The sequence below is a fragment of the Rutidosis leptorrhynchoides genome, chromosome 4 (genome assembly GCF_046630445.1).
Source record: "Rutidosis leptorrhynchoides isolate AG116_Rl617_1_P2 chromosome 4, CSIRO_AGI_Rlap_v1, whole genome shotgun sequence".
Lineage (NCBI taxonomy): Eukaryota > Viridiplantae > Streptophyta > Magnoliopsida > Asterales > Asteraceae > Rutidosis > Rutidosis leptorrhynchoides.
The window spans coordinates 272,331,237-272,351,995 of NC_092336.1; positions in this window are offsets into that span (position 1 = coordinate 272,331,237).

Sequence of the window (20,759 nt, forward strand, 5' to 3'; positions counted from 1 at the left end):
TTAAGGGCCTAACTATCTTTTAAAACCAATCATTAGCATTGAAACACATCACGTTTCTCGGATATGGTAAACCATGTATTCTATTATGCTTAAGAAATTTTAGACCATTGTGGAATGTTAATACGTCACCCAACCGAGTCGCTCAATTGGATGAGCCGTCTGAACATGTATGCCTGTAGTCAGACTGCACGGGCGTCGGGGGTAAGGGACGTTGCTGTCTATTCAGAATCTTCAAGCCTAACGCAGTACCCAGTGACATGTCTTATGACAGGGGCGTTTAGGACCAGTGTAATGAATACAAGGCCTCTGCTTATTCATGAGCCAGCATTCCATAATCTCGGTAGAATAACTGATGAAGTCATAGTATGCACTCACTCTAACCTTATCTGAATTACGAATTTTATCGCATTTACTTTATCTGTCTTATAAATTAGAAAATTCCAAATAGGTAATCACTACTCCGTCTTAACTATCTTAGGCTTAAATATAGGTTCGATTCTACTGATATCTCAAAAATACGACCCTAGGTCATACTTCCCTTACTTATAAGGAGTAGTAAGATTTAGGCCCCGCTAAATATAAATTTAAAACAGTACCTCCCTCGAGTGGCTGATCCTGGCGCGCCGCAGCCCGACGACAATGCGCGAATAAAAACCGTTCGTTTCGGCCATATCAATCTTCCAAACTTTAACTAAATATCTAGTTATATTACGGTTTAATGGTTTGCCTAAATATAAATTTTTATTTAAGTTGTTATTTTTTAAGTAAAATTAAATTATGGCATTTACCTACCTTAAATTACTAAATTTAACATATTTAAATTTATAAAAATAAAACTTACGTTTATCAGCACATATAATCATTTATGGGATAGATTTTTTTTTTTGAAAGGCAAAATTTTTATTGATATATCACAAACGTTTACACATACAACTATATGAACTAGTAACACGAACGGACAAACACAAAATATTTACAAAAGACCATGACAAAATTTTGATGTTAAGAAATGGAAATTATTTTGTAGTGGTAACATAGATTTGAATCTATAATCATCAACTAGATAAATAGAATATTTGAAATATTTTAATGTATGTCATTTTCACTCAAACGAAACCTAAAAAAAACACTTTCATTATATTTTTAATTAATAGTTCTAATATCAAAAGAAAGCTCTCAACAACCACCAAATCCTGCATGTCGAAATCAGGTTTTTGTTTCTTCTTGATCAGCATTTACCTTTCTTTAAACTTATCGATGCACTTTATAAGGGTTTATCGATATCAAAACCTGATCGTTTTTGCTTACGGTTTACTCCGTAGTTTTTAATACACTTTAAAATGAACCAATTAATGGATCTGCATGAATTTATGTTCTTTATTTGCACATGGGGTTTATATGCATCTGTTTGTTTGATGGTGTAATAAATTTACAACTATACACATATATGCAGGTGTAATTAATGCCATGAGGTCTATTATGAATTTAGGGTTTATATGCATCTGTTTGTTTGCAGGTGTAATCAATTTACAACTATACACATATATGCAGGTGTAATTAGTGCCATGAGATCTATCATGAATTTAGGGTTTATATGCATCTGTTTGTTTGCAGGTGTAATCAATTTACAACTATAAACATATATACATCTGTAATCAATTTACAACTATACACATCTCTTAAGGAAACAATTGTTTGTTTGCATTTTTTTAAGGAAACAATGATTTGTTTGCATCTTTTAAGGAAACAATTGTTTGAATGCATCTGTTGTAAATGTTTGTTTGTTTTAGCCCTCTACCGGCTTACTAGATGGTTTGGTAATATATAATTTTTGGCTATTAAAAAAATTTGTTTCCTTAACTGCATAATTCAGTGCTGATAATTCTAACCCCAAGTAAATGGAAAAAGGGGTCGTGTTCGCATACTCCTTCAATATATCACAAAATCCCTTTAGATGAAACTGAAGTGTCTGATGATAGTCCATATGTTGTAGTCATAAGTGAAAGCGACAAATTTTTGGGTGACTTAGAGGCTAACTAACCATAGACATCAGAGTTCTTTCTTTCAGGCAACAAGCATTCTGAAAGCGACAAATGTTTTTACTCTGCTTGTGCATGAGAGAAATAACTATGATCTCTATGGTCTGATTAAGGAATCGTGACTCAATGCATTGCTAACATGAGGGTCAATGATCAGTATTTGACTAATGTACTGCTGAAAAGGGGAAGTGATTCTCACACACTGCTTTTTGATCCAGTATTTGACAAATTCATTTTTTTTATATATTATTGACAAATAATTATAAATTGTTTAACATATATAATGCCAATGTGATTTAGAGGCTACCTAAGGAGTTTAATGATATCCCGGAACTAAAGGCAGATTGCAAATATGAATGTCTTGATCTCAACGAAAAAACTCATATATGGGGGTTGAAGCAGACTAAAGGTGTAAGAAGGAAGAAATTTTTCGTTTCTAGAGGCTGTTATAAGTTTGTGAATACAAATGGCTACAATCCGGAAGACATGTGTCTGATTGGGTTCGGCTGCGACGCTCTGAGGTTTTTCATGATCCTAGATGGAACTCACCCGGTTGAATGATTTATTTAGAATTTGGTATCTTTTGTATTTTGATGGTAATGTAATTATTAAACACTTTAGGATAAAACTAATAAAACATGACTAGGAACTTAGAAATCAACAGGTTTAACTCACATATAGGCGGAATTAGTGAATCAAACCCTCTAGTGAATAGGTTAAGCTTTTTGGGATTAATTTAGTCAAACCACAACTTAATCAAGTGTGATTAGATCAACACATAGAGCTATTATTCACCATCTGGGTGATTTGGGCTGAGAGAGAATCGGAGGAGCTCACCAGATCTGAGTGTGTGTAACAAATGAGAGGCTTAACCTAAAATGAAGAACATAAGACTTTATATACCCCTGCTGTTGGCTCACCCGTACGAGTCATCCATCACATGTACGAGTTGGCTTCATCAGCCGTACGGGTGATCACTCACTCGTGTCTTCTCATTTAGGTTGTAATTGTGACTTAGCTCAGCATCAACCGTGCGTATGAGCCTGTCAGCCGTACGAGTGAGGCTTCACTCGTACGTCTGACTAAGTCTAACATAGTCAAACATCCAAATCTCGTTCCTGCAGTTCCTGTAACCACATACAAACATAGATAGGATAATAACGAGCGATCATGGTGGCCTGTAAACTGTTGTACCTGCAATGGACATGGGTAGATGTCTAGGGACTTGCATAAAATGCATCAACAACTCCCCTAGGACCTAGAACATCTATTACAATTAAGTAAACATCCATGAATCATTCAAGTTCATAAACACAAACAGTTTAGTAAAGTTATTACAGATCCAGATTCTCTCTCTCTCGCATAAACAAACATCAAAAACTAAAAACAAATGAGCAACACAGTATCAGACACGGATCAACTGCCTTGAACTTGGTTTGAGCTTTGAGCATCACTATTTCTGTTGAGGTATGCATAGTAGACATCGATCACATGTTGATATCTCATAGCTTCCTCTTTTTGATCATCTCTAAAAGTAATGTGATGGCAGTGAAGAGTCTCCACATCAAATCTCGATAAGTTCCTTAGCCACATAGGATCCAAGATTCTCACATTGTTGAACTGTATGCTACCATCTTCCTTCTGAATCGTAGTCAAAATCACTGCTTCTTCTGACAACTCATCATAGAACCACCATCTGAAGTTCTTACAGATATCCTTGGGTAATGGCATCAAGGAACATTGTTTCATATACTTAGCTGGACGGAACTTAACAACACAGATAGGTCCTCCCTTAGAATTTTTCTTTGTCGGGTGTATGGAAAACCTAGCAGCCGTTGACTTAAAGATGTCCCATTTCCCTGTCTTATACTCATATCTGGGTTTTCTTTGAAACCACCTAGAAAGGTCAGAATCTTCAGCGTTCAACATTTTCAGCTTCGCAAGTTGCATGATCTCGAAGTACGGTAGAGTTTTGAAGTGACTTGGACGTGCCATATAATCTACTCCGCCTTCCCTCTTGATCGCGAAACAATTGATCTCCTTGAAATAGCCCCAACTCAAAATTTTACCCTTGGAGTACTTCTTGGTTCTTTTACTTTTGAAATGTCCCGTTCTTATTGATTAAAAACGTTCCATATTAATTGATTTCGTTGCGAGGTTTTGACCTCTATATGAGACGTTTTTCAAAGACTGCATTCATTTTAAAACAAACCATAACCTTTATTTCATCAATAAAGGTTTAAAAAGCTTTACGTAGATTATCAAATAATGATAATCTAAAATATCCTGTTTACACACGACCATTACATAATGGTTTACAATACAAATATGTTACAACAAAATAAGTTTCTTGAATGCAGTTTTTACACAATATCATACAAGCATGGACTCCAAATCTCGTCCTTATTTAAGTATGTGACAGCGGAAGCTCTTAATAATCACCTGAGAATAAACATGCTTAAAACGTCAACAAAAATGTTGGTGAGTTATAGGTTTAACCTATATATATCAAATCATAATAATAGACCACAAGATTTCATATTTCAATACACATCCCATACATAGAGATAAAAATCATTCATATGGTGAACACCTGGTAACCGACATTAACAAAATGCATATATAAGAATATCCCCATCATTCCGGGACACCCTTCGGATATGATATAAATTTCGAAGTACTAAAGCATCCGGTACTTTGGATGGGGTTTGTTAGGCCCAATAGATCTATCTTTAGGATTCGCGTCAATTAGGGTGTCTGTTCCCTAATTCTTAGATTACCAGACTTAATAAAAAGGGGCATATTCGATTTCGATAATTCAACCATAGAATGTAGTTTCACGTACTTGTGTCTATTTTGTAAATCATTTATAAAACCTGCATGTATTCTCATCCAAAAAATATTAGATTTTAAAAGTGGGACTATAACTCACTTTCACAGATTTTTACTTCGTCGGGAAGTAAGACTTGGCCACTGGTTGATTCATGAACCTATAACAATATATACATATATATCAAAGTATGTTCAAAATATATTTACAACACTTTTAATATATTTTGATGTTTTAAGTTTATTAAGTCAGCTGTCCTCGTTAGTAACCTACAACTAGTTGTCCACAGTTAGATGTACAGAAATAAATCGATAAATATTATCTTGAATCAATCCACGACCCAGTGTATACGTATCTCAGTATTGATCACAACTCAAACTATATATATTTTGGAATCAACCTCAACCCTGTATAGCTAACTCCAACATTCACATATAGAGTGTCTATGGTTGTTCCGAAATATATATAGATGTGTCGACATGATAGGTCGAAACATTGTATACGTGTCTATGGTATCTCAAGATTACATAATATACAATACAAGTTGATTAAGTTATGGTTGGAATAGATTTGTTACCAATTTTCACGTAGCTAAAATGAGAAAAATTATCCAATCTTGTTTTACCCATAACTTCTTCATTTTAAATCCGTTTTGAGTGAATCAAATTGCTATGGTTTCATATTGAACTCTATTTTATGAATCTAAACAGAAAAAGTATAGGTTTATAGTCGAAAAAATAAGTTACAAGTCATTTTTGTAAAGGTAGTCATTTCAGTCGAAAGAACGACGTCTAGATGACCATTTTAGAAAAATCAAAGTTTATCATAGTTTTTAATTAACTAACCCAAAACAGCCCGCGGTGTTACTACGACGGCGTAAATCCGGTCTTACGGTGTTTTTCGTGTTTCCAGGTTTTAAATCATTAAGTTAGCATATCATATAGATATAGAACATGTGTTTAGTTGATTTTAAAAGTCAAGTTAGAAGGATTAACTTTTGTTTGCAAACAAGTTTAGAATTAACTAAACTATGTTCTAGTGATTACAAGTTTAAACCTTCGAATAAGATAGCTTTATATGTATGAATCGAATGATGTTATGAACATCATTACTACCTTAAGTTCCTTGGATAAACCTACTGGAAAAGAGAAAAATGGATCTAGATTCAACGGATCCTTGGATGGCTCGAAGTTCTTGAAGCAGAATCATGACACGAAAACAAGTTCAAGTAAGATCATCACTTGAAATAAGATTGTTATAGTTATAGAAATTGAACCAAAGTTTGAATATGATTATTACCTTGTATTAGAATGATAACCTACTGTAAGAAACAAAGATTTCTTGAGGTTGGATGATCACCTTACAAGATTGGAAGTGAGCTAGCAAACTTGAAAGTATTCTTGATTTTATGTAACTAGAACTTGTAGAATTTATGAAGAACACTTAGAACTTGAAGATAGAACTTGAGAGAGATCAATTATATGAAGAAAATTGAAGAATGAAAGTGTTTGTAGGTGTTTTTGGTCGTTGGTGTATGGATTAGATATAAAGGATATGTAATTTTGTTTTCATGTAAATAAGTCATGAATGATTACTCATATTTTTGTAATTTTATGAGATATTTCATGCTAGTTGCCAAATGATAGTTCCCACATGTGTTAGGTGACTCACATGGGCTGCTAAGAGCTGATCATTGGAGTGTATATACCAATAGTACATACATCTAAAAGCTGTGTATTGTACGAGTACGAATACGGGTGCATACGAGTAGAATTGTTGATGAAACTGAACGAGGATGTAATTGTAAGCATTTTTGTTAAGTAGAAGTATTTTGATAAGTGTATCGAAGTCTTTCAAAAGTGTATAAATATATATTAAAACACTACATGTATATACATTTTAACTGAGTCGTTAAGTCATCGTTAGTCGTTACATGTAAGTGTTGTTTTGAAACCTTTAGGTTAACGATCTTGTTAAATGTTGTTAACCCAATGTTTATAATATCAAATGAGATTTTAAATTATTATATTATCATGATATTATCATGTATGAATATCTCTTAATCTGATATATATACATTAAATGTCTTCACAACGATAATCGTTACATATATGTCTCGTTTAAAAATCATTAAGTTAGTAGTCTTGTTTTTACATATGTAGTTCATTGTTAATATACTTAATGATATGTTTACTTATCATAGTATCATGTTAACTATATATATATCCATATATATGTCATCATATAGTTTTTACAAGTTTTAACGTTCGTGAATCACCGGTCAACTTGGGTGGTCAATTGTCTATATGAAACATATTTCAATTAATCAAGTCTTAACAAGTTTGATTGCTTAATGTAGTGACCCGAACTTTTCCATGTTTATATATATTAATTGAGATTGATGTTTACATGATTAAATGTTTCCAACATGTTAAGCAATCAAACTTGTTAACACTTGATTAATTGAAATAGGTTTCATATAGACAATTGACCACCCAAGTTGACCGGTGATTCACGAACGTTAAAACTTGTAAAAAAAAAAAACTATATGATGACATATATATGGTTATATATATAGTTAACATGATATTATGATAAGTAAACATATCATTAATTATATTAACAATGAACTACATATGTAAAAACAAGACTACTAACTTAATGATTTTGAGACGAGACATATATGTAACGTTTATCGTTGTAACGACATTTAATGTATATATATCATATTAAGAGATATTCGTACATCATAATATCATAATAATATAATAATTTAAAATCTCTTTTGATATTATAAACATTGGGTTAACAACATTTAACAAGATCGTTAACCTAAAGGTTTCAAAACAACACTTACATGTAACGACTAACGATGACTTAACGACTCAGTTAAAATGTATATACATGTAGTGTTTTAATATGTATTTATACACTTTTGAAAGACTTCAATACACTTATCAAAATACTTCTACTTAACAAAAATGCTTACAATTACATTCTCGTTCAGTTTCATCAACAATTCTACTCGTATGCACCCGTATTCGTACTCGTACAATACACAGCTTTTAGATGTATGTACTATTGGTATATACACTCCAATGATCAGCTCTTAGCAGCCCATGTGAGTCACCTAACACATGTGGGAACCATCATTTGGCAACTAGCATGAAATATCTCATAAGATTACAAAAATATGAGTAATCATTCATGACTTATTTACATGAAAACAAAATTACATATCCTTTATATCTAATCCATACACCAACGACCAAAAACACCTACAAACACTTTCATTCTTCAATTTTCTTCATCTAATTGAACTCTCTCAAGTTCTATCTTCAAGTTCTAAGTGTTCTTCATAAATTCCAAAAGTTCTAGTTTCATAAAATCAAGAATACTTTCAAGTTTGCTAGCTCACTTCCAATCTTGTAAGGTGATCATCCAACCTCAAGAAATCTTTGTTTCTTACAGTAGGTTATCATTCTAATACAAGGTAATAATCATATTCAAACTTTGGTTCAATTTCTATAACTATAACAATCTTATTTCAAGTGATGATCTTACTTGAACTTGTTTTCGTGTCATGATTTTGCTTCAAGAACTTTGAGCCATCCAAGGATCCATTGAAGCTAGGTCCATTTTTTTCTTTTCCAGTAGGTTCATCCAAGGAACTTAAGGTAGTAATGATGTTCATAACATCATTCGATTCATACATATAAAGCTATCTTATTCGAAGGTTTAAACTTGTAATCACTAGAACATAGTTTAGTTAATTCTAAACTTGTTCGCAAACAAAAGTTAATCCTTCTAACTTGACTTTTAAAATCAACTAAACACATGTTCTATATCTATATGATATGCTAACTTAATGATTTAAAACCTGGAAACACGAAAAACACCGTAAAACCGGATTTACGCCGTCGTAGTAACACCGCGGGCTGTTTTGGGTTAGTTAATTAAAAACTATGATAAACTTTGATTTAAAAGTTGTTATTCTGAGAAAATGATTTTTATTATGAACATGAAACTATATCCAAAAATTATGGTTAAACTCAAAGTGGAAGTATGTTTCCTAAAATGGTCATCTAGACGTCGTTCTTTCGACTGAAATGACTACCTTTACAAAAACGACTTGTAACTTATTTTTCCGACTAGAAACCTATACTTTTTTTGTTTAGATTCATAAAATAGAGTTCAATATGAAACCATAGCAATTTGATTCACTCAAAACGGATTTAAAATGAAGAAGTTATGGGTAAAACAAGATTGGATAATTTTTCTCATTTTAGCTACGTGAAAATTGGTAACAAATCTATTCCAACCATAACTTAATCAACTTGTATTATATATTATGTAATCTTGAGATACCATAGACATGTATACAATGTTTCGACCTATCATGTCGACACATCTATATATATTTCGGAACAACCATAGACACTCTATATGTGAATGTTGGAGTTAGCTATACAGGGTTGAGGTTGATTCCAAAATATATATAGTTTGAGTTGTGATCAATACTGAGATACGTATACACTGGGTCGTGGATTGATTCAAGATAATATTTATCGATTTATTTCTGTACATCTAACTGTGGATAACTAGTTGTAGGTTACTAACGAGGACAGCTGACTTAATAAACTTAAAACATCAAAATATATTAAAAGTGTTGTAAATATATTTTGAACATACTTTGATATATATGTATATATTGTTATAGGTTCGTGAATCAACCAGTGGCCAAGTCTTACTTCCCGACGAAGTAAAAATCTGTGAAAGTGAGTTATAGTCCCACTTTTAAAATCTAATATTTTTGGGATGAGAATACATGCAGGTTTTATAAATGATTTACAAAATAGACACAAGTACGTGAAACTACATTCTATGGTTGAATTATCGAAATCGAATATGCCCCTTTTTATTAAGTCTGGTAATCTAAGAATTAGGGAACAGACACCCTAATTGACGCGAATCCTAAAGATAGATCTATCGGGCCCAACAAGCCCCATCCAAAGTACCGGATGTTTTAGTACTTCGAAATTTATATCATGTCCGAAGGGTGTCCCGGAATGATGGGGATATTCTTATATATGCATCTTGTTATTGTCGGTTACCAGGTGTTCACCATATGAATGATTTTTATCTCTATGTATGGGATGTGTATTGAAATATGAAATCTTGTGGTCTATTGTTACGATTTGATATATATAGGTTAAACCTATAACTCACCAACATTTTTGTTGACGTTTTAAGCATGTTTATTCTCAGGTGATTATTAAGAGCTTCCGCTGTCGCATACTTAAATAAGGACAAGATTTGGAGTCCATGCTTGTATGATATTGTGTAAAAACTGCATTCAAGAAACTTATTTTGTTGTAACATATTTGTATTGTAAACCATTATGTAATGGTCGTGTGTAAACAGGATATTTTAGATTATCATTATTTGATAATCTACGTAAAGCTTTTTAAACCTTTATTGATGAAATAAAGGTTATGGTTTGTTTAAAAATGAATGCAGTCTTTGAAAAACGTCTCATATAGAGGTCAAAACCTCGCAACGAAATCAATTAATATGGAACGTTTTTAATCAATAAGAACGGGACATTTCAGTTGGTATCAGAGCGTTGGTCTTAGAGAACCAGAAAATTTGCATTAGTGTGTCTTATCGAGTTTGTTAGGATGCATTAGTGAGTCTGGACTTCGACCGTGTTTTCTTTAAAAATGATTGCTTAACATTTTTGTTGGAAACTATATATTTTTAACATATGAATATTATGTGATATATTAATCTCTTAACGTGTTTGATATTATGTGATAGATGTCTACCTCTAGAACAAGTCCCATTGACTCACCTAATAATAATGAAGAGTCAAATGTAAATTGGAATGATTTGTGGACTGATTCACAAGTTCCCGAAGAGGAACCGGAAGAAGAGTCGGAACCGGAAGAAGAATCGGAACCGGAAGAAGAATCGGAACCGGATGAAGAAATAGAACCGGTGGGGGAAATAATAAAACGGTTAAGTAAAAGAAAATCCTCAACCAACCGACCAAAGTTAATTATGGTCAATGGTGTTTCCGCCAAGGAAGCAAAATATTGGGAGGATTACCAATTCTCCGATGAATCGGATTCCGACGAGAATTCCGATGATGTTATAGAAATTACCCCAACTGAATTTAAAAAGGCAAAAGAAAATAATAAGGGAAAGGGCATAAAAATAGAGAAATCTAATTCCAACCCCGATGAACTTTATATGTATCGTCAACCCCCGAAGTCCTTAAGTTGTAACAATGACCCGGGAACCTCTAAACCACCAGGTTTTTCTAAACCAATGTGGACAACGACGGCTCGTATTAGGGGAACATCATATATCCCTAGAAACTTGGCAAAACGAACCAAAACCGAAGAAGAAGAAACGAGCGAGTCGGAATAAGATAGTTGTATTCGTGTGGTGTAATATATGGAATATAGTGTTCTTATGCTTTATGATATATGTAAAAATTGCTTGTATTAATAAGTATTTTTTTTTTATGAATCTAACTCTTGTCTATTTTACAGTTTAAAAACACAAAATGGATAGACAACCCAATATTTTAAGAGACCTACCCGGAGACATGATTGATGAAATCTTGTCTAGAGTCGGCCAGAATTCTTCGGCACAACTATTTAAGGCGAGATCAGTTTGTAAGACATTCGAAGAACGTTCCAAGAATGTCTTGGTTTATAAGAGACTTTCGTTTGAAAGATGGGGGATATCACATTGGGAAACCCATAAGTTACGATGTGTTTACTTTGACGCATATATTGCGGGGAACCCAAATGCTATTTTACGCAACGGGTTAAGAAATTATTTTGACTCAATATATCCGAATATTGGACTTCGTGATTTAGAAAAAGCGGCTAACATGCAACATAAAGAAGCATGTTATGCTTACGGATTAGTAATGTTCGCTTCTCACCAAAGTGAGAACAAGAACATCGGGCTACAACTATTAAACAAAACGTTTCCACAAGTGACAGAGTCGGTAATTGGGGTAAGAAATGAGGTTTTTAGATTATTACGGGACTGTTGGACATTACGTAACCCTCATCCCTTTGATGACGTTACAACACGCTGTCTTATCAACGGCCATAACGGTTATGTTGCACAAGACCAAGGATGGGAAGTAGTCCTAGTAAAACCAGAATGCATGACTTGTTTCTGGACGTATGAATTACGTGTCTTTATTGCCTTTGCCGAACGACTTGTGTACTAGCTAGAATTGTCTTCACAACTATCTTGTATCAAAGTTATTGTGTGCTATATTTCATGCTTTATGTAAAATAAGCGGTATTGTAAGTTTGTAAAATATTGTATAAAAGTTTGAACGCGAAATATTATTACAATCAGTTTTTCATATAGAATTGTAGTAGTTGAATTGTATATTAGCTACTAAGTATGAACTTAACGGGTAGGTACTACCCGAATTTAAACTTATAAAACGCTAATATGAAGAAAAAGCTTTTATAAATGAGTTCATATTATGCTACGAAATACTATTAACTACTCTTAATATTCTGTATGATTAACTTGTTCCATTTAACTATTTTGAAGGAAATGGCACCGACTACTCGACACACCGTGAATATGAATGAAGAGGAATTCCGTACTTTTCTAGCTTCAAACATAGCCGCAGTACAGGCTGCGCTACATACCAACAATAACCTTGGATCTAGCAGTACAGGAAATCGTGTAGGATGCACCTACAAAGAATTCACTGCCTGCAAACCTTTGGAATTTGATGGAACCGAAGGACCGATCGGATTGAAACGGTGGACCGAGAAGGTTGAATCGGTGTTTGCCATAAGTAAGTGTACTGAAGAGGACAAAGTGAAGTACGCTACGCATACCTTCACAGGTTCTGCGTTAACATGGTGGAATACCTATCTAGAGCAAGTGGGACAAGATGATGCGTACGCACTACCGTGGTCAGCATTCAAGCACTTGATGAACGAGAAGTACCGTCCCAGAACCGAGGTCAATAAGCTCAAGACAGAACTTAGAGGGTTACGAACCCAAGGATTTGATATTACCACGTACGAAAGACGATTCACAGAATTGTGCCTATTGTGTCCGGGAGCATTCGAAGATGAGGAAGAGAAGATCGACGCGTTTGTGAAAGGATTACCGGAAAGAATCCAAGAAGATATAAGTTCACACGAGCCCGCCTCCATACAACAGGCATGTAGAATGGCTCACAAACTAGTGAACCAGATTGAAGAAAGAATTAAAGAACAGACTGCTGAAGAGGCCAATGTGAAGCAAGTCAAAAGGAAGTGGGAGGAAAACGGTGATAAGAATCACCAATACAACAACAACAGCAATTACAACAATAATCGCAACAATTATCCCAACAATCGCAACATCAATCGCAACTACAACAAACGGCCCAACAACAACAACAACAACAACAACAACAACAACAACAACTACAACAATCATCCCAACAACAATAATAACCGCAACAACAACAACAATCAGAAGCAACTATGCCAAAGGTGTGAAAAGAATCACTCGGGGTTCTGCACCAAATTTTGCAACAAGTGTAAAAGAAATGGTCATAGCGCGGCGAAGTGTGAGGTCTACGGACCAGGGGTTAATAGAACGAAAGGAACAAATGGTGTCGGAACGAGTAATGGCGGAGCAAGTAGTGTCGGAGCAAGTTATGCCAATGTAGTTTGTTATAAATGTGGAAAACCAGGCCACATTATTAGAAATTGCCCGAACCAGGAGAACACGAATGGACAAGGCCGTGGAAGAGTTTTCAATATTAATGCGGTAGAGGCACAGGAAGACCCGGAGCTTGTTACGGGTACGTTTCTTATTGACAATAAATCTGCTTACGTTTTATTTGATTCGGGTGCGGATAGAAGCTATATGAGTAGAGATTTTTGTGCTAAATTAAGTTGTCCATTGACGCCTTTGGATAGTAAATTTTTACTCGAATTAGCAAATGGTAAATTAATTTCAGCAGATAATATATGTCGGAATCGAGAAATTAAACTGGTTAGCGAAACATTTAAGATTGATTTGATACCAGTAGAGTTAGGGAGTTTTGATGTGATAATCGGTATGGACTGGTTGAAAGAAGTGAAAGCGGAGATCGTTTGTTACAAAAATGCAATTCGCATTATACGAGAAAAAGGAAAACCCTTAATGGTGTACGGAGAAAAGGGCAACACGAAGCTACATCTTATTAGTAATTTGAAGGCACAAAAACTAATAAGAAAAGGTTGCTATGCTGTTCTAGCACACGTCGAGAAAGTACAAACTGAAGAAAAGAGCATCAATGATGTTCCCATTGCAAAAGAATTTCCCGATGTATTTCCGAAAGAATTACCGGGATTACCCCCACATCGATCCGTTGAATTTCAAATAGATCTTGTACCAGGAGCTGCACCAATAGCTCGTGCTCCTTACAGACTCGCACCCAGCGAGATGAAAGAACTGCAAAGCCAATTACAAGAACTTTTAGAGCGTGGTTTCATTCGATCAAGCACATCACCGTGGGGAGCTCCTGTTTTGTTTGTCAAGAAGAAAGATGGTACATTCAGGTTGTGTATCGACTACCGAGAGTTGAACAAACTTACCATCAAGAACCGCTACCCACTACCGAGAATCGACGACTTATTTGATCAACTACAAGGCTCGTCTGTTTATTCAAAGATTGACTTACGTTCCGGGTATCATCAAATGCGGGTGAAAGAAGATGATATTCCAAAGACTGCTTTCAGAACACGTTACGGTCATTACGAGTTTATGGTCATGCCGTTTGGTTTAACTAATGCACCAGCTGTGTTCATGGACCTTATGAACCGAGTGTGTGGACCATACCTTGACAAGTTTGTCATTGTTTTCATTGATGACATACTTATTTACTCAAAGAATGACCAAGAACACGGTGAACATTTGAGAAAGGTGTTAGAAGTATTGAGGAAGGAAGAATTGTACGCTAAGTTTTCAAAGTGTGCATTTTGGTTGGAAGAAGTTCAATTCCTTGGTCACATAGTGAACAAAGAAGGTATTAAGGTGGATCCGGCAAAGATAGAAACTGTTGAAAAGTGGGAAACCCCGAAAACTCCGAAACACATACGCCAGTTTTTAGGACTAGCTGGTTACTACAGAAGGTTCATCCAAGACTTTTCCAGAATAGCAAAACCCTTGACTGCATTAACGCATAAAGGGAAGAAATTTGAATGGAATGATGAACAAGAGAAAGCGTTTCAGTTATTGAAGAAAAAGCTAACTACGGCACCTATATTGTCATTGCCTGAAGGGAATGATGATTTTGTGATTTATTGTGACGCATCAAAGCAAGGTCTCGGTTGTGTATTAATGCAACGAACGAAGGTGATTGCTTATGCGTCTAGACAATTGAAGATTCACGAACAAAATTATACGACGCATGATTTGGAATTAGGCGCGGTTATTTTTGCATTAAAGACTTGGAGGCACTACTTATATGGGGTCAAAAGTATTATATATACCGACCACAAAAGTCTTCAACACATATTTAATCAGAAACAACTGAATATGAGGCAGCGTAGGTGGATTGAATTATTGAATGATTACGATTTTGAGATTCGTTACCACCCGGGGAAGGCAAATGTGGTAGCCGATGCCTTGAGCAGGAAGGATAGAGAACCCATTCGAGTAAAATCTATGAATATAATGATTCATAATAACATTACTACTCAAATAAAGGAGGCGCAACGAGGAGTTTTAAAAGAGGGAAATTTAAAGGATGAAATACCCAAAGGATCGGAGAAGCATCTTAATATTCGGGAAGACGGAACCCGGTATAGGGCTGAAAGGATTTGGGTACCAAAATTTGGAGATATGAGAGAAATGGTACTTAGAGAAGCTCATAAAACCAGATACTCAATACATCCTGGAACGGGGAAGATGTACAAGGATCTCAAGAAACATTTTTGGTGGCCGGGTATGAAAGGCGATGTTGCTAAATACGTAGGAGAATGTTTGACGTGTTCTAAGGTCAAAGCTGAGCATCAGAAACCATCAGGTCTACTTCAACAACCCGAAATCCCGGAATGGAAATGGGAAAACATTACCATGGATTTCATCACTAAATTGCCAAGGACTGCAAGTGGTTTTGATACTATTTGGGTAATAGTTGATCGTCTCACCAAATCAGCACACTTCCTACCAATAAGAGAAGATGACAAGATGGAGAAGTTAGCACGACTGTATTTGAAGGAAGTCATCTCCAGACATGGAATACCAATCTCTATTATCTCTGATAGGGATGGCAGATTTATTTCAAGATTCTGGCAGACATTACAGCAAGCATTAGGAACTCGTCTAGACATGAGTACTGCCTATCATCCACAAACTGATGGGCAGAGCGAAAGGACGATACAAACGCTTGAAGACATGCTACGAGCATGTGTTATTGATTTCGGAAACAGTTGGGATCGACATCTACCGTTAGCAGAATTTTCCTACAACAACAGCTACCATTCAAGCATTGAGATGGCGCCGTTTGAAGCACTTTATGGTAGAAAGTGCAGGTCTCCGATTTGTTGGAGTGAGGTGGGGGATAGACAGATTACGGGTCCGGAGATTATACAAGAAACTACCGAGAAGATCATCCAAATTCAACAACGGTTGAAAACCGCCCAAAGTCGACAAAAGAGCTACGCTGACATTAAAAGAAAAGATATAGAATTTGAAATTGGAGAGATGGTCATGCTTAAAGTTTCACCTTGGAAAGGCGTTGTTCGATTTGGTAAACGAGGGAAATTAAATCCAAGGTATATTGGACCATTCAAGATTATTGATCGTGTCGGACCAGTAGCTTACCGACTTGAGTTACCTCAACAACTCGCGGCTGTACATAACACTTTCCACGTCTCGAATTTGAAGAAATGTTTTGCTAAAGAAGATCTCACTATTCCGTTAGATGAAATCCAAATCAACGAAAAACTCCAATTCATCGAAGAACCCGTCGAAATAATGGATCGTGAGGTTAAAAGACTTAAGCAAAACAAGATACCAATTGTTAAGGTTCGATGGAATGCTCGTAGAGGACCCGAGTTCACCTGGGAGCGTGAAGATCAGATGAAGAAGAAATACCCGCATCTATTTCCAGAAGATTCGTCAACGCCTTCAACAGCTTAAAATTTCGGGACGAAATTTATTTAACGGGTAGGTACTGTAGTGACCCGAACTTTTCCATGTTTATATATATTAATTGAGATTGATGTTTACATGATTAAATGTTTCCAACATGTTAAGCAATCAAACTTGTTAAGACTTGATTAATTGAAATAGGTTTCATATAGACAATTGACCACCCAAGTTGACCGGTGATTCACGAACGTTAAAACTTGTAAAAAAAAAAAACTATATGATGACATATATATGGTTATATATATAGTTAACATGATATTATGATAAGTAAACATATCATTAATTATATTAACAATGAACTACATATGTAAAAACAAGACTACTAACTTAATGATTTTGAGACGAGACATATATGTAACGTTTATCGTTGTAACGACATTTAATGTATATATATCATATTAAGAGATATTCGTACATCATAATATCATAATAATATAATAATTTAAAATCTCTTTTGATATTATAAACATTGGGTTAACAACATTTAACAAGATCGTTAACCTAAAGGTTTCAAAACAACACTTACATGTAACGACTAACGATGACTTAACGACTCAGTTAAAATGTATATACATGTAGTGTTTTAATATGTATTTATACACTTTTGAAAGACTTCAATACACTTATCAAAATACTTCTACTTAACAAAAATGCTTACAATTACATTCTCGTTCAGTTTCATCAACAATTCTACTCGTATGCACCCGTATTCGTACTCGTACAATACACAGCTTTTAGATGTATGTACTATTAGTATATACACTCCAATGATCAGCTCTTAGCAGCCCATGTGAGTCACCTAACACATGTGGGAACCATCATTTGGCAACTAGCATGAAATATCTCATAAGATTACAAAAATATGAGTAATCATTCATGACTTATTTACATGAAAACAAAATTACATATCCTTTATATCTAATCCATACACCAACGACCAAAAACACCTACAAACACTTTCATTCTTCAATTTTCTTCATCTAATTGAACTCTCTCAAGTTCTATCTTCAAGTTCTAAGTGTTCTTCATAAATTCCAAAAGTTCTAGTTTCATAAAATCAAGAATACTTTCAAGTTTGCTAGCTCACTTCCAATCTTGTAAGGTGATCATCCAACCTCAAGAAATCTTTGTTTCTTACAGTAGGTTATCATTCTAATACAAGGTAATAATCATATTCAAACTTTGGTTCAATTTCTATAACTATAACAATCTTATTTCAAGTGATGATCTTACTTGAACTTGTTTTCGTGTCATGATTTTGCTTCAAGAACTTTGAGCCATCCAAGGATCCATTGAAGCTAGGTCCATTTTTCTCTTTTCCAGTAGGTTCATCCAAGGAACTTAAGGTAGTAATGATGTTCATAACATCATTCGATTCATACATATAAAGCTATCTTATTCGAAGGTTTAAACTTGTAATCACTAGAACATAGTTTAGTTAATTCTAAACTTGTTCGCAAACAAAAGTTAATCCTTCTAACTTGACTTTTAAAATCAACTAAACACATGTTCTATATCTATATGATATGCTAACTTAATGATTTAAAACCTGGAAACACGAAAAACACCGTAAAACCGGATTTACGCCGTCGTAGTAACACCGCGGGCTGTTTTGGGTTAGTTAATTAAAAACTATGATAAACTTTGATTTAAAAGTTGTTATTCTGAGAAAATGATTTTTATTATGAACATGAAACTATATCCAAAAATTATGGTTAAACTCAAAGTGGAAGTATGTTTCCTAAAATGGTCATCTAGACGTCGTTCTTTCGACTGAAATGACTACCTTTACAAAAACGACTTGTAACTTATTTTTCCGACTAGAAACCTATACTTTTTTTGTTTAGATTCATAAAATAGAGTTCAATATGAAACCATAGCAATTTGATTCACTCAAAACGGATTTAAAATGAAGAAGTTATGGGTAAAACAAGATTGGATAATTTTTCTCATTTTAGCTACGTGAAAATTGGTAACAAATCTATTCCAACCATAACTTAATCAACTTGTATTATATATTATGTAATCTTGAGATACCATAGACACGTATACAATGTTTCGACCTATCATGTCGACACATCTATATATATTTCGGAACAACCATAGACACTCTATATGTGAATGTTGGAGTTAGCTATACAGGGTTGAGGTTGATTCCAAAATATATATAGTTTGAGTTGTGATCAATACTGAGATACGTATACACTGGGTCGTGGATTGATTCAAGATAATATTTATCGATTTATTTCTGTACATCTAACTGTGGACAACTAGTTGTAGGTTACTAACGAGGACAGCTGACTTAATAAACTTAAAACATCAAAATATATTAAAAGTGTTGTAAATATATTTTGAACATACTTTGATATATATGTATATATTGTTATAGGTTCGTGAATCAACCAGTGGCCAAGTCTTACTTCCCGACGAAGTAAAAATCTGTGAAAGTGAGTTATAGTCCCACTTTTAAAATCTAATATTTTTGGGATGAGAATACATGCAGGTTTTATAAATGATTTACAAAATAGACACAAGTACGTGAAACTACATTCTATGGTTGAATTATCGAAATCGAATATGCCCCTTTTTATTAAGTCTGGTAATCTAAGAATTAGGGAACAGACACCCTAATTGACGCGAATCCTAAAGATAGATCTATCGGGCCCAACAAGCCCCATCCAAAGTACCGGATGTTTTAGTACTTCGAAATTTATATCATGTCCGAAGGGTGTCCCGGAATGATGGGGATATTCTTATATATGCATCTTGTTATTGTCGGTTACCAGGTGTTCACCATATGAATGATTTTTATCTCTATGTATGGGATGTGTATTGAAATATGAAATCTTGTGGTCTATTGTTACGATTTGATATATATAGGTTAAACCTATAACTCACCAACATTTTTGTTGACGTTTTAAGCATGTTTATTCTCAGGTGATTATTAAGAGCTTCCGCTGTCGCATACTTAAATAAGGACAAGATTTGGAGTCCATGCTTGTATGATATTGTGTAAAAACTGCATTCAAGAAACTTATTTTGTTGTAACATATTTGTATTGTAAACCATTATGTAATGGTCGTGTGTAAACAGGATATTTTAGATTATCATTATTTGATAATCTACGTAAAGCTTTTTAAACCTTTATTGATGAAATAAAGGTTATGGTTTGTTTAAAAATGAATGCAGTCTTTGAAAAACGTCTCATATAGAGGTCAAAACCTCGCAACGAAATCAATTAATATGGAACGTTTTTAATCAATAAGAACGGGACATTTCACTTAACATGTTGGAAACATTTAATCATGTAAATATCAATATCAATTAATATATATAAACATAGAAAAGTTCGGGTCATTACAACTTTTCTCATAGAAACTAACAAACTTCGGCTCAAGTTCTGGCTTATTCAACTGATCAGGGTTAACAACATTTTGTTTCCACCAACTTTGACGATCTTTGTCTTCCTTAACGTTTCTATTCACTTTAACCCTGTCACGTCTGAACCATTCATTAATCTCATTCCATGTCTCGTCTTTAGCTTGTTCGGCTTGAAGTTTCTTATCTTTCAATTCAGTTTCTTTTCTTTCTTTCTCAACGAGCAGTTTCTCATGTCAGATCTTCTTGTTCCTTTCTAACATAACATCCACATCTTTGACTTGTTCTTTGTATACCTTCCTCCCCTTTTCTAACTC